At 39.3% G+C, this 13,936-nt stretch overlaps 1 long non-coding RNA gene across 1 annotated transcript; it reads left to right on the top strand.

Annotated features, from left to right (window-relative positions):
- Positions 1 to 8,591: 8,591 nt before the first annotated feature.
- LOC118240996 lies at positions 8,592 to 13,618 on the top strand. The gene is made up of 2 exons (XR_004775769.1): positions 8,592 to 9,306; positions 11,286 to 13,618. It is a non-coding gene; the product is annotated as an uncharacterized LOC118240996 (long non-coding RNA).
- The last annotated feature ends 318 nt before the right edge of the window (positions 13,619 to 13,936 follow it).

Here is a 13,936-nt window from a genome sequence, read left to right as displayed (position 1 = left end):
TGAGATTTTACAATAAGCACAATGAACAACACTAGACATCAGTTAAATACAGTTGAATACAGCTAATCAGGAAAATCTCTGAAAGTAAAGTGTGCAAGTAAGCCATAGTTACAAACTGTTACATGATGGCATAAAGGAATTCACTGATTTAATCTATGTATAACATTGTGCATCTTAAAAAGTAATTTCCTGTGGTGCGCCATAGTCGCAAGAGAGTTTCTGTGTTCTCGCTGTGTTTCTGGATGCATGTGTTTAGTACACAGACACTACAACTACTTGATAAGGATGAGAGACAAATTCACTTTTACAGTTTAACCAACTGCTCTCTTCTGTTGAAAAGGTCAAGGGTTCTAAAATTAATTGTTCTTAGGTGGCTTAAATAGTGCTAATTTACATATCTTCAAGTGGTAAATATCTTACATACAGAGATAATATAACAAAAGATGAATTGATTAATAAAACATTCTTAACAGGACTTTCAACTGTGCTTAATAGTGTCAAGTGCTTCTCCACTTACAACAACCATTCTGACCAAAATAGTTGGTTTGTGTATAACTGTAATTTAAAATGATAACAGCTGTCGCAGGACAAAGAGGCAGAGGCCGTGGTCGAGGACGAGGCCGTGGAAGAGGAAGAGAGAGGGAGCTACAAGCAGGATGATGGCGTAAGAGATGACCGATGCTGCACGTGTGGAAAGAAAGGACACTTCACAAGAGACTGTAAAACACGGAAGGAGAGGGGCTATGCAGAGGAAGCAGACTGACGGGCAGAGTCGGGGACGGGTCAGCCGCAGCTACAGATAAGAGCACACACACATATACACACACATCATGCACACCGCACCCTCCCAGCACACACGCACCACACCCTCTCTCCCTCATGTCTGCAGTATACTGCACCTCCTTACTCTTGCTTGCCACAACTGCCCCTAACAGTGCAGGGTATACTATGTCATTCCTGGTGGACTCAGGCGCTGCCTGATCTGTCATTCAGGTTAGGGAATTAGATGTCCCATTATCTGGGAAAACATTGACTACGGTAGGGGCCACTGGACATATTACCCTAGAGCATTACTCACACCCTCTCCCTTGCCAAAGTGAAGGGGGTCAAAATTACACCAATGCATTCTTAATGTCCAGAGTGTGTCCAGTAAATCTGTTAGGATGAGATTTGATGCGCAAGCTATGCATCGTAATCGAGTCCAGACCAGAGCGCCTAAAGATAATTGAGTCAACAGCACAAAAGATGTACTCTTATTAAGTTGAACCACTGTACTCATACCAGTGGCTGATTGCGCAGGAACCTACCAGAACTGACTATGTGCAGATGTCAGATATTCTCAAACAAAGTGAACAAAAAGGGGTAGACGTAATGAAATTGGAAAACCTGCACTGTACCGCATGTGTGCCTGTAGGGCCTGATCATGAGTATGAAACGAAGTGGTTCAGCAAGGAGCTCTCAAGAGAGGTCATTTGCCTCGATTGTGTGTATTGGGGAAAGGGGAAGTGTGTAGCCTCAGGGATGCTAGCTGAAGGACTGCTTACTCACCAAAAGGAGCGTTTTGCCATGGCACTCTCACATCCCCATGTGTCAATCACAAAACCAAGAGGCCTCGAATGGGAAAATTTGGGGCCCTGGGTTAGAGTAGAACAAGAAGGTGCATGAAAAATGACCACCACATGTTGCATCACCTGCTTTTTAAAAATGAGTCATACTGAGCAGTAACCATCTTTCATGTTCACCTCATAACCCAGGCTGACACCATTGTGACCTATGGTGAATTAGGTTTAAATTGAGAATGTATGGGATGTTTTTTATTCACCAAGGAACAAATACAGTGGAGAGGAAAGAGACAAAGAAAAACAATTGAAAAAATAAGAAAAAAATGCAACAAATCTTTTTGTGTTTGTAGTGTAGATCGCTGCTTGTAGACGACTAAAGTTTTATTGATTGAGCATAAAGAGAAATAATAATGCATCAAAGTAGTTTCTTCGCCAAAACCAAAACTCAGGATACACTGGGCTGAAAATAGGTAACCAACATTTTTTTAAAATTAATTTATATTAACTTTATTTGCTTTTTATGATCTTGCAGAGAGGGGCAGAATTTTAATTATTTGTATGGTAAACACACATTGAGTATTTTGCAGGGTATGAATTGGGCTGCACTCATTTTACTTAAACTCATCATCATGTGATGACATATAGAACCAAAACATTCCATTTAAACATTTAGCTGATGCTTTTTTATCCAAATTGATTTACAATTATGACTGAATACAACTTGAGGGTTAAGGGCTTTGCTCAGGGGCCCAACAGGGGGCAACGGTGAACCAGCAACTTTCCGAATAAAAGTCAAGTACTTTAACCACTGGGACAGTTTTTAGATGGGGAGGTAAGCTCCACCATAGGCAAATGCCCTCATCATCACGGAGAGTGACGTGTGGAAAGTGTTCAAAAGAGTGAATACCAGGAAGGCGGCGGGACCAGACGGCATCTGCGGTAGAGTCCTCAAAGCCTGCGCAGACCAGCTAGCCCCGGTATGCACCGACATCTTCAACCTCTCCCTGACGCTCTGTATCGTCCCATCCGGCTTCAAGTGATCCACCATCGTCCCCGTCCCGAAGAAACCTTAACCTTCCGGCCTCAATGACTACCGCCCTGTTGCCCTCACATCGGTTGTGATGAAGTGCTTCGAAAAGCTAGTCAGAGACTTCATCACCTCTTCACTGCCAGCCTCCATGGACCCACTGCAGTTTGCATACCGCCACAACCGGTCCACTGATGATGCAATTGCACATCTGCTTCACACCACACTGACCCATGTAGACAAAGGGAGGGGTAATTATGTTAAAATGCTGTTTGTTGCCTACAGTTCAGCATTTAACCCCATCATCCCCTCCAGACTCACTACTAAGTTGGAGGATCGAGGACTGCATCCATCCCTGTGTGACTGGATCTCCAACTTCCTAACAGACAGACCACAGTCAGTACAGGTGGGCAACTGTATCTCATCCACCCTCACCCTCAGCACTGGAGCTCCTCAGGGTAGTGTCCTAAGCCCCCTGCTCTACTCACTGTACACCTATGACTGCGTGGCCACTTCCAGCTCTACCACCATTGTCAAGTTCGCTGACGATACTGTCGTTATGGGCCTGATCTCGGACTACGATGAGAGGGCCTACCTGAAGGAGATTAAACACCTGGAGAACTGGCTGAATGTCAGCAAGGCAAAGGAGCTGATTGTGGACTGCAGCAAGAAGCAGGAGTGGCACTACCAACCTGTGAGGATCAACAGAATCATGGTGGCGAGAGTAGACAGTTTCAGGTACCTTGGAGTTCACATTTCGCAGGACCTGTCCTGGTCCCGCCACACCAACTCCCTGGCAAAGAAGGCTCGTCAGCGTCTTTACCACTTCAGACGCCTAAGAGACTTAAGAACAAGGTGCTGCGGAACTTCAACACCTGCACTACTGAGAGCATCCTCATGGGGAACATCAAAGCCTGGTTTGGGAACAGCACCAAGCAGGACAGACAAGCACTCCAGAGGGTGGTGCGTTCAGCAGAGCGCATCATTCATACGGAACTTCCTGACCTGCAGACCATCTATCACAAGCGGTGCCAGACCAAAGCCAGGGGGATTGTGAAGGACCCCACCCATCCCAACGATAGCCTCTTCTCTCTGTTGAGGTCAGGGAAACGCTTTCGCTCCCTGAAGACCAACACAGAGAGACTGAAGAAGAGCTTCTTCCCGCAGGCCATTCGGGCCCTGAATCAGGGCAACGGATGAACTGTGGGGACCACTCTGTGCACTGCGTATAATGTCAATAACATCATAAAAAGACTGCAATAATGTATTTTTAATGATAGGACACAAAACCCTATTTTGCAGTATGCCTTAGAATCAACCATCATTGTGCTATCCAAGGCTTTAGTTCAGGGTGACTTTTCCCATTCTTTCCAGTAATTCTGTTTGTATTTTCCTTAAGGAGACCGCTCAAGAAGAGACTGTTGGCAGGTCTTAGAATGATCCGAGTTGTGCTCGATAAGCAAATGTGGTGACAAAAGTAAAAATAAATTACTACTTAACATCAAAGAGGATATGAGTGGAAGTGTCCGGCTTAAAAACTCTTCAACTAAAGGTCAGTTTAAATGATGACGTGAAACCATACCGTTTATGGTAGTTACACTCCTGGACTGCTGCAGAGTGCTCCTGGTCCAGTTCGTGATTTTGGTCTTGCTGTGCACCTTGTTACTGACTCTGACCTGCCTTAAGTGTTTGCTTTCCTATATAATGACTCTCCTGGGAGAAGAAGGCAGCTCGCCCCAGCTCACACTAGAGTCGTCATAACAGTGTGAGAAGTGCCTTAGTGTTTGTTTGGTTCTTGTGGTCTTGGCTGTGTTTACCTTGTCTTTGGATATCCCCAGTCGGCTTGTGTTTGTGGATATCTAGATCTGTATGTAAGCACACACTGGGTTTCACTTGTGTTGTCCTACAGTGTTCTGTTTATAATTGTGATCCGTGTGTTAGAGTATATGCTCTAGTGTATGTTTATGTATATGTTTATGTATATAGTTACTGATCGTAAGGAGTGGTGCCTGTTTGTTTGGGACTGGGGTTATTGTCTGTTTATTGTCTTTTTTGTAGTGTAGTGTAGTTAAATGTGGGGTTCCTTTTGTAGTGTGGGTATTGTTTATGTTGGCATTCAGCCACACTTAAAGCTGATCAGTGTGTGTGTGTGTGTTCACAATTTTATTCAATACACCAAGTTTCACCTCATCTACTAGTCCATACTAGTCCAAATGACTAATCATTTCACATACCATTCCACTATCAGCTACCAGTCTTATCACTGTTGTGACCTCACCGCCTAGACAGGCTCATAATAATCGGTGTCTTCAGCCCCTGCACCTCTGGACTGCTGCACATAACCATCTACAACTTCAGACAAGCTTTTGGAACTTAACTTCTTGCATTCATTATACAGAGATGTGGAATCTTTGTTCTTTGTTTACCACTGACTGTTAGGAACTCATTCAGGGAACGTTGAATAGGACAAAGCAGTGTTTGTTCTCTTAAGACATTGGCATTCTATTCCCAGATTATTACTTTCTATTGCTATTCTCATCTAATCTATAGATGACTCACATGCTAACAGCTGAATAGTTTGTTAGAATATGAACAGTTTCTGCATAGAAAACCAAATAAATAAATGGTTTACTTTTTAAAACAAATAGGGACATGAGTTTCATGTGACATTAATGTACAAAAAAGAATGTTTAATATACACAAAACATTAACCAAAGTAACAAATATTTACCTTCTGATCCGCTTGTTGGTTTGCGTGAAAGAAATGTAAACCCGTAACGGATGAATGTAATAAGGACACTTGCAGATTAGGATGTTGAATAATGATTTACTTGCGGAAAGACAGGGGCCAGATGTGATGCCGAGGATGAACAAACAGGAAAGGTTTTCCAAATCAGAGAAGGCACAGGCGTAAGTCAAATCCAGAGTAACAATAAACATGTGATGTCTAGACAGGGAAAAACCAAAGTATTGTACTCCAAAAAACAGTCCAGGTAGAAAACATGAAAAAATACAATCCAAATATACTACTTAGTTAGCATAATGAAATGGCAATACTTTGCACTGAGGAATGATTACAGCTTTGCATAAATATTAAGAAGTTAATTAGAGTAAGATATAATCAATATTCGGAAAGGCCAATCTCCAGTGTTCTGAGGCATGCAGGGATTTGGTGTTCGGCTTGGTGGAGTAGGGCAGCGTGACAAATCCTGAAAAAAAAGATTAGCAAATTACTTTGAATCATAATCAAATAATATAACAGTAAATTAGATAAATAAAATATACAGAACCAATTCAGATGAAACATTTACATGAATCTTGATTTGTATAGGTGCCTTTTGAAATCTGGAGCACAACAGAAGATGTGCTAGCACCTGGAACAATGCCAGTGACTCCTTTTTTCTTCTCTAGCAGCCATACAAAATCACGATATAGATAAATTACTTGTAGCAACAAATCATACATTAACAGTTACTTTTAACTTGTACAACACTTGTAGGATGGCTGTGCTCAGACTCGGTGCTTAAATTGTGAATGGGCAAATATTAGGTTCTTAACGGTACTGAAGTCCATGTATAAAAACCCTAGAATTTTGGAATGCAAATTCGAAAAAAGGCAAAGGCAAACAAGAAACCAGGGGAAGTGCAAGCTGCACAGCCACAGAATCATCCATAAACTTCTCCACCTTTCCATAATCTATGAAAACCTGAACGTGATGGGGGGTGGGGGTGGTAGTGAGGGTGGGGGTGGTAGCAATCCTTGATGCTACAAAGCCAAAAATGGACAAGCCCCTCCATACATGATATCAATGGTCAAAGCCCGAGTACATCGAGCACTTTGAACCTCAGTTATGACTTGGCTTGAAATGCCATGCTTCAAGTCTCACGGAAGACAAGCATTGAGACTGCTCTCTGTCCTGGCTCCAAGATGGTGCAAAGAACTTCCACTTGCTGTCCCTTGCAGTCTTCAAAAGCAAACTGAAGACCCATCTGTTCATGAAATATTTAAATGACCATTGACCCTGCTCCTATGTTGACTAACAACATTGTTCATTGATATATTGGACTCTAACCTACTCTACTGGATAGGATGTATTCTATGAGTATATGACAAAGCACTTTTGTAAGTTGCTCTGGATAAGAGCATCTGCTAAATGCTGTAAATGTAAATGTAATGGTGCACAGATTCTACAGTTTAGGATCCATTTGCCAAATTTCTCAAGAAAAGGCACAAAGGAAGCAAAAGCAGGTTGATCATCAGAATCTGACTCAGAATCTTTATATGCCAAGTACCAGATGTACATATGTATGTATATACATACATATACAATCTACAAGTGCTTTTAAGTGCATTGGAAGTCTAGTAAAAATCAGGTGCTTCAGTATATATTGTACCGTGTTTTTGCGGCTGAAGACATGAGCACTTTGTGTGTAGCAAATATATTTCATACATTAAAATGCATGTGTGCACATTGACTACAGGAGAGGAAAGTGGAGAAAGCAGGTATGGAGCTGACGGTTAGTTTGAGTCTTTAGAGCTCTTACTCCTGGCCTCCACTGAGATGGAAGCCATTGGAAGAAAGTGACTAGGGTGTATTGCATCAGCCATGATCTTCCTCAGCCTCTTCCTCCACCTAGATGATGTGCTTGGGTGTGGAGAGCCAGCAGCCAGTAATTTTCTCTGCACCATCACACAACTCACTGCAGCCTAGACTTGATGTGTCGAAACAGACAGAGATGGAAGAGGTGATGGTGAGTTCCATTATGTTCAATTATAAAGGCACTGCTAGACCTTATTCATATCAGCAGCGTTGTGTGTATGGAGTTTTGGATTTGTACACCATGTCCCATTTGCTTGCAAATAGTATAATATTTACAGAATAGTTTCTGTTTGTGAAGTTTTGGCACTAAATTAGCACCATATGTGTGTGTCCCATTTCAGATCCTGCTTAATATTGGCGCCCAGGAATTTATAACAATCTGCTCTGCTTACTGACTTTCTAATAGCACTGCAGGGTTGAGCTTCCTGAAATCAATGATCATCTCCACACTGTTTTGTGTTTAACACCACATTGTTACCAACCAGAGTGGTCATTTGCAAAATTAATAAGTTTAACAGACTCATTGTTACAAGTACAGTCACTGTAAAGTGAGCACACAGGCCTGTTGGTTGGCAGGTTGCCACTGTTGTACCTCTGAGCAATCCTCTTAACCCTCAACTAATCAAGGAGTATTCAGCTTTGGAGGTGTCAGCTAAATGATGTAAATGTTAGATAGAGTTGTTACTGTTTCCTTTTGGACAGAGTTGAGGAGGCACATTTACTCAAAGTGATACAGAATGCCTAAAACAATAACATCAGGAAAAAAAAACAGCACTATACCACAAGAAATAAATAATTTCAGATAACTGAAAGAATAATTAAAAATAAAACTAAAAATTGAACACAACTACCACAACAGCATAGTTTACTAAGAATGCATAAAAGTAAAAATAAAGACAAGAAATAAAGTAAAATACAAACAATGCAACAATAAAAGCTATAAATCTAATCAAGTGTTATATAAAAATAATTAAGATATAAATTCGGAATGTAAATGTATTAATGTGTATTATTAGTATTAACTAATATTAGTACTATAGTATTAGTATTAACAACATTTTCCAAGAAAAAGACTGGTATTGTTCTTTATTTTTTATCATATATTGGTCTATAATAAATATATGATGTTTTAAAAATTTAGATTTATGACCAACAAAATGTAGTTCACCCACATAAGTTAGTGAAACTAAACACACAAATTAATTTATAGTTAAATCTTAATGATTAAATAGGAATGTTTTAATAACTTTTCAAACAAGTATACAAAGTTATGATTTGACAATAGTTAAAGAACTGCAAGTCTAAAAATGTCACGGAACGCTCGCCTCCCGCGAGGCACGTGGTTTGGCCAGCCACGTGCAGTGGGAGGACTCATTTGTGGCCACGCCTGCGCACACCTGTACTTCGTTTTGTCTGTGTGTATTTAAACTCACGTCAGGGTGTGCATCGTTGTTGGTCATTGTCGATGTAACGTTTTAATGTTTCTTCGTCATTGTGAAAGCGTTTGCGTGTTCATCGTGTTTGTTTAAATGTCACTCGTTTCATGTTCATGTTATCGTTTGCAATACGTTTGAGTGCCGCTATCATTTATGTAATACATGTTCGTCCCTGTCGAGGAAATCTGCGCTTCCTGCTCCACGCCCTGCGGCACTCAGGCCACCACGCGTTACAAGTAGATCATTCTGAGAAAATGTAGTTATGTACTATCCACCTCTGAATATGAAATATATATACATATATATGTAGCAACATCAAAATAAATAGGCTAATTAGCCTAAATACATACGATCCAATTAAACAATATTATTACTTCATGGGATACAGTACATGCTTTATTTATTTTTATGTATGCATTTGTTTGTGCCTGAAGGTTTCCTGTATGTGAGAGGCTGTGATTGATATTCTCTCCCCAGTCCCATTTTTTGTAAAATTCTGCAGCTTTTCATAGCACAAAGTGCAACATCCTACAACATATTCACTATATTGTTTCAAGAGCATTCATAAGCACACAAACACGTGAGCTGAAGTGGAGTATCAACAGGAGGGTGTGCTGATTAAACGTCGCATCTCATGGACCATCAGCTATGAGGTGTACACTTCTCATATCCTTTGCTTGGGTAAGCAGGGAGCTTCTAATTAAGTATGTTTAAGAATCTAATTAAATTGGTTGTTGAAGTATATCATAAATTATGTACATTTTACAACTTTTCGTAATCCATTTCTGTGTTGATCACATTATGGGCACTTTGCACATGCCTGAAAATATGTCCTTCTATGTTTACTTTATTTCTATGAGGAATTGAATAGTAAACTGATAAATAACAATTGCTCTCTTTGGTGAGCTTCTAGATGTTACACCAAATGTGTCACATAACTTTGCATGATGTGTAGTGTAGTGCTTACCAGTAAGCATTCTTATATCTTCAGTTCTGGATTTCTCCATATACTGAGTTGAATCTTTCAAAAATATTGACTGCTTTGAAATTGGTTCTTTTTTCTTCCATGTGTTTGTTGCTTTTCACAAACAAATGAGAAATGGTACTTACAATCTATTAGTATATAGACCTAAGATATTTAGACACAGTAACTCAGTTATTGTCTTAGTAGGTACAGATGTAGATTTTATTTGCAATGTGGCCACTGATTATATATGTTAAAAACAAAATGACCTATTCTTATGTGGCCTGTCCCGCTGCGATCTTATTTTGTATTGAGCAACAGCAAAACATTCTAAGTGATTGATATTCACTATATATATATATATATATATAAATGACTAAATCTAACTTGAAGATTTATTTAATTACAGATATACTAGTATGATTAGACAATATTAAAGTAAAATTATATTTATGTGCATGTAGCACTTATTAAATATATATATTTTAATAATTCCATTTAAATGTATAGAGAAAAAGAACTCACAGACTCATCCTCTGTTTCCCTGTGACCAGACGCTACTTTCCTTTTTAGTCTTCTGTAACAGAAATTAAATGTTAAGTTCTCTGAGCTACACCAAACATATACAAAGATTGAAGTTGAGAGCTATACTAAGAATGTTGACTAACACACCAAGACACATGCTGAAATGTGTCATGTGCTGTAAAGTAAGTACAGTATCTCCTAAACAGTATCTCCCGAGTACAGTATCTCCTAAACAGTCATGATTATCTGTGAGTATTTGGTATGAGCCAGGTTTAATTAAAATGAAGCAAATGTTTTCTTTTTCTGATAGGAAAGACTGTATGTATCAGAGTTTCTGTGGTGTTACTAATCTGGGTGTGATCAATAACTTCAAAACCTCTAGTCACATCTTCCTTGCTTCAGATGATGTAACATAGAATAACCATTTTGGTAAAGGTTGAATTGTACTGCCCAAACTGGTGGCACAATCCCGCTCATTAAATTTACCACTAAGGGCCCTCTTTACACAAGACTGTATTTAAATGATCTGCTGTGTTAAGCTCTACTAATATAGTATACACTATAGTATTCAATGGTAATGGGGTTATTATAAAATTAGGTGAATGTTTTATAAGTAGATGATAAGAAAACCTTATGTGATGTTTATCAGATCAGGGCTGGGTTTCCCAAAAGCACCATAAACAAAGATAATCTTTAAATGGTATTATACGGAACACTCTCTCTCTTATTTAAGATTATCTTTATTTCTTGAAGCATTTGGGAAGTGGGGCCCAGGTTGGTAAAAGAGTCCTGTGATTTTTCTCAATCTGTTGAAGTGATGACTCACCTCATTTGATGAGATTAGGCTCATTTCAAGAATCCTTCCTAAATACGTGATCTAATTTGCCCACTAAAGTGGAGCTGAACAACATTTCATACCAACATAAAAAAGTACTTATACATTTTTAAATATAAATTTGACAAAGCAGTACTATTTCCTGTCTTCTCTTAGTATGATATCATGTATGCTAATGAATTTTATTTCAGACATACAGTATATTAGCCTAATATGCAATATTTCCAAGACTAGAATTTACCAAACTTTTTCATTGACTGTAGGCTGATCTAAGCCTGATTATTTTAGTCGCAAAAATGCCAAGACTAATTTAGGCCATGCTGGATTCAATTACAGGTCTCCATATGCTGGAGACCAATATAGATTAAGTGAGCCATCAGCCAGTGTAAGAACTTAAAGCAGCCAAGTGAACAGGTGTTGCTAATTGCTCCTGATTACTGTGAAGTGGCCCTGTGTCTTCCTCTGTTGACTGAAGATGGCCTTGCTGGCGACCCAGTTTCTTTCAAGGTAAGCAGCCTATTAATTTAAGCATTAGTCCTATTCCATTCTGCGCATTATTCTCTATTAGTGTAAGCTTAGCATTCATTTAATTTTATGCAACCCCACAATATCCGTACATATAATACGGATGTAATAATATACAATAACATTCCAATGAGTATAATTTTCAGTCAAAGTAATTCTCTCAACACGTCTGTGTTCGTACTAATAAGTACAGGAAAACCAGACAGCGATGATTTCAGTATGTAGTTTGCCTACGGGTGTGACGTTGAGATGCGCTCAAGTATCCTCGCTGTCTGCTTTTGTTCCCACAGTCCCACACTTGGCTACATGGAAAGTGAGAGGCAGAGCGAGACACTACGCTTCGTTGCCATGTTGTGTAAATGTACTATTATGTGCGCACTGGTCGTGCATGAGCTTTGTATTTACCAGTTTTCTTTCAACATCTTGAATCTATGTTAATATTATGCGAGCTCACATGTAACCAAAGCCTGTGATCTGAAATGCTGAAATAAGCGTTTCAGATTAGTCACCTGCAAAAATGTTCCTTCAGACATTACAGACCGTAACCTTCTTAAGGACACACACATGCCTTACTTTGTAATATCACTGCAACGCCACTGAATAACGTGACTGTTCCAGTTAGACGCACAAAGCTCTTTCTTCTAAGATTCTAACGCATCCTGTGTCCTGACATTTGATATACAGGAGACACTACGTCCTGTCTATCCAGTTTGGTGTATTTTACATTTTAATAAGGCAAATATGAGGAGGAGTGAATAGCTATATTCCTAAATCGCTGTGAAGCATACTGAACGAACTTCAGGTGAAGAATTTCACTTTGATATAGCTGCAGAAACAAGGGCAGCAATTCCAGACATCACTATAACCCAACACACACAGGGTAGTACATGCATACCTGAATGTGTGTTTTCCCCTCCAAATGTCTCCTGCCCTTTTGCTTGTTTTGTTGTTCTTAGTCTCCCTCCATCTTTGCTCAAAGGTCAATCATTGCTAATCCCTTAATGCTCATCACATTTATTTGACAACAGATTTGCGGTTCCAGATTCAAGACTTATCATCAGGCACACACATTTCTAGTAAAACGTGCGCACACACCTTAAATGAAATCCTTACGTTGCTAGTCCTCCAGACACCAACAAGACGCAATCAAAAGGAAGACTAAATAGTTCAGTAATAGTGGTAGTGTATGTGTAGAGTCCAACCTTCACTGTGTGTGCGCGGTGGAGGCAGTAAAGGGGAATGAGCAAGGGTTGGAAGTCATTCTAAAGCCTAACAGTTTTGGGTCAAAGCTTCTTGTTTTCTGGACTTCCCACCCCTGCGTTATCTGCCCCTGCTCGTAGCCAGCTATGTAGTCACTCAGGTCCGGACCCTGGAAGTTTTATAGAGCTTAAACTGAAACCAATTCTTAATCATCCATATTTCTACTTGACTGACTAGCCCTGCTTGATTCATTTTTAAAAACTTGCAAAGATAAGATGTTTATGGTAACACTGTGACTCCTTTCTCATTTTACAGTGATGCTGCAGTCAGGGTAATGTTAGCTTGTTTTCGATGCTAAGGAAACTGATTTAGTTTTATATCACCAAAACAACAACAACAACAACAACAAAACCCCCATAAGATGTAACCTCACAGTTTAGCCACATTATTCAGATGAAAACTACGTGGTTGATGATCCAAGTTCTGAATGCACATAAGCAAGCATTTTTTCAGAGATTGCAGCACTACATACAGAAGTCTGAGGCAGCTTCATGTTCCAGCAGTTAGCCATACACAACCCAGCATCACACAGAATGCTCAAATATCATATCAGTATCATATTTCCAACATGGATATGCATGATCATATGATACTGTCATAGTTTCTCTGTGCAACTTGCTTTCTCTGTGAAATTAGAAGCCTGCATAGACAAATCTTGTCAAGTAGTGCTTGTCTTTGGATGTACTCACACTAGGCGATCTGAATTTGAATATTGAGGTTTCACTACACTGTACTATATAAGGATTATAGTAAATTAATTTTATTTGTGGTTAATTTTATTTTACAGGTTTGTATTGCTTTTTTTTTTAGTTATAGTGAATTGTTTTATAGTATTTCTTATTTCTGTTACCTTAGAGCCATATTAAAGTGACAGTTGCCTTATACAGTACTGTGTCATCATGACTGCTTGTCCTCTGCTTTACAGTTTGGTTTGGTTATTGATTAAACAAGGATTTGCATAGAGGATCTAGATCCTTTATTTAAATGCAAGCTACAGCACAAGCATCTTTTGTTGTTTTGTGTTTGAATAGTAACTATCCAAAACATTCAGACAAAACTATTTTACACCATCAGAAAGGTGAAAAACATATAAACCTGTGATTATTGTGAATAGAAGTATTGAAAAGAATCGTCATTTTTCTAGGGGAGCATATAGTAAGTTGATGGTGCCATACACTCTTTGCGTTGTGTTGGTGATAGTG

Source organism: Electrophorus electricus, chromosome 2, assembly GCF_013358815.1.
Source record: "Electrophorus electricus isolate fEleEle1 chromosome 2, fEleEle1.pri, whole genome shotgun sequence".
Taxonomy (NCBI): Eukaryota; Metazoa; Chordata; class Actinopteri; order Gymnotiformes; family Gymnotidae; genus Electrophorus; species Electrophorus electricus.
The sequence above is the reverse complement of the archived record's forward strand: the minus strand, read 5'-3'. Positions and strand labels throughout refer to the sequence as shown.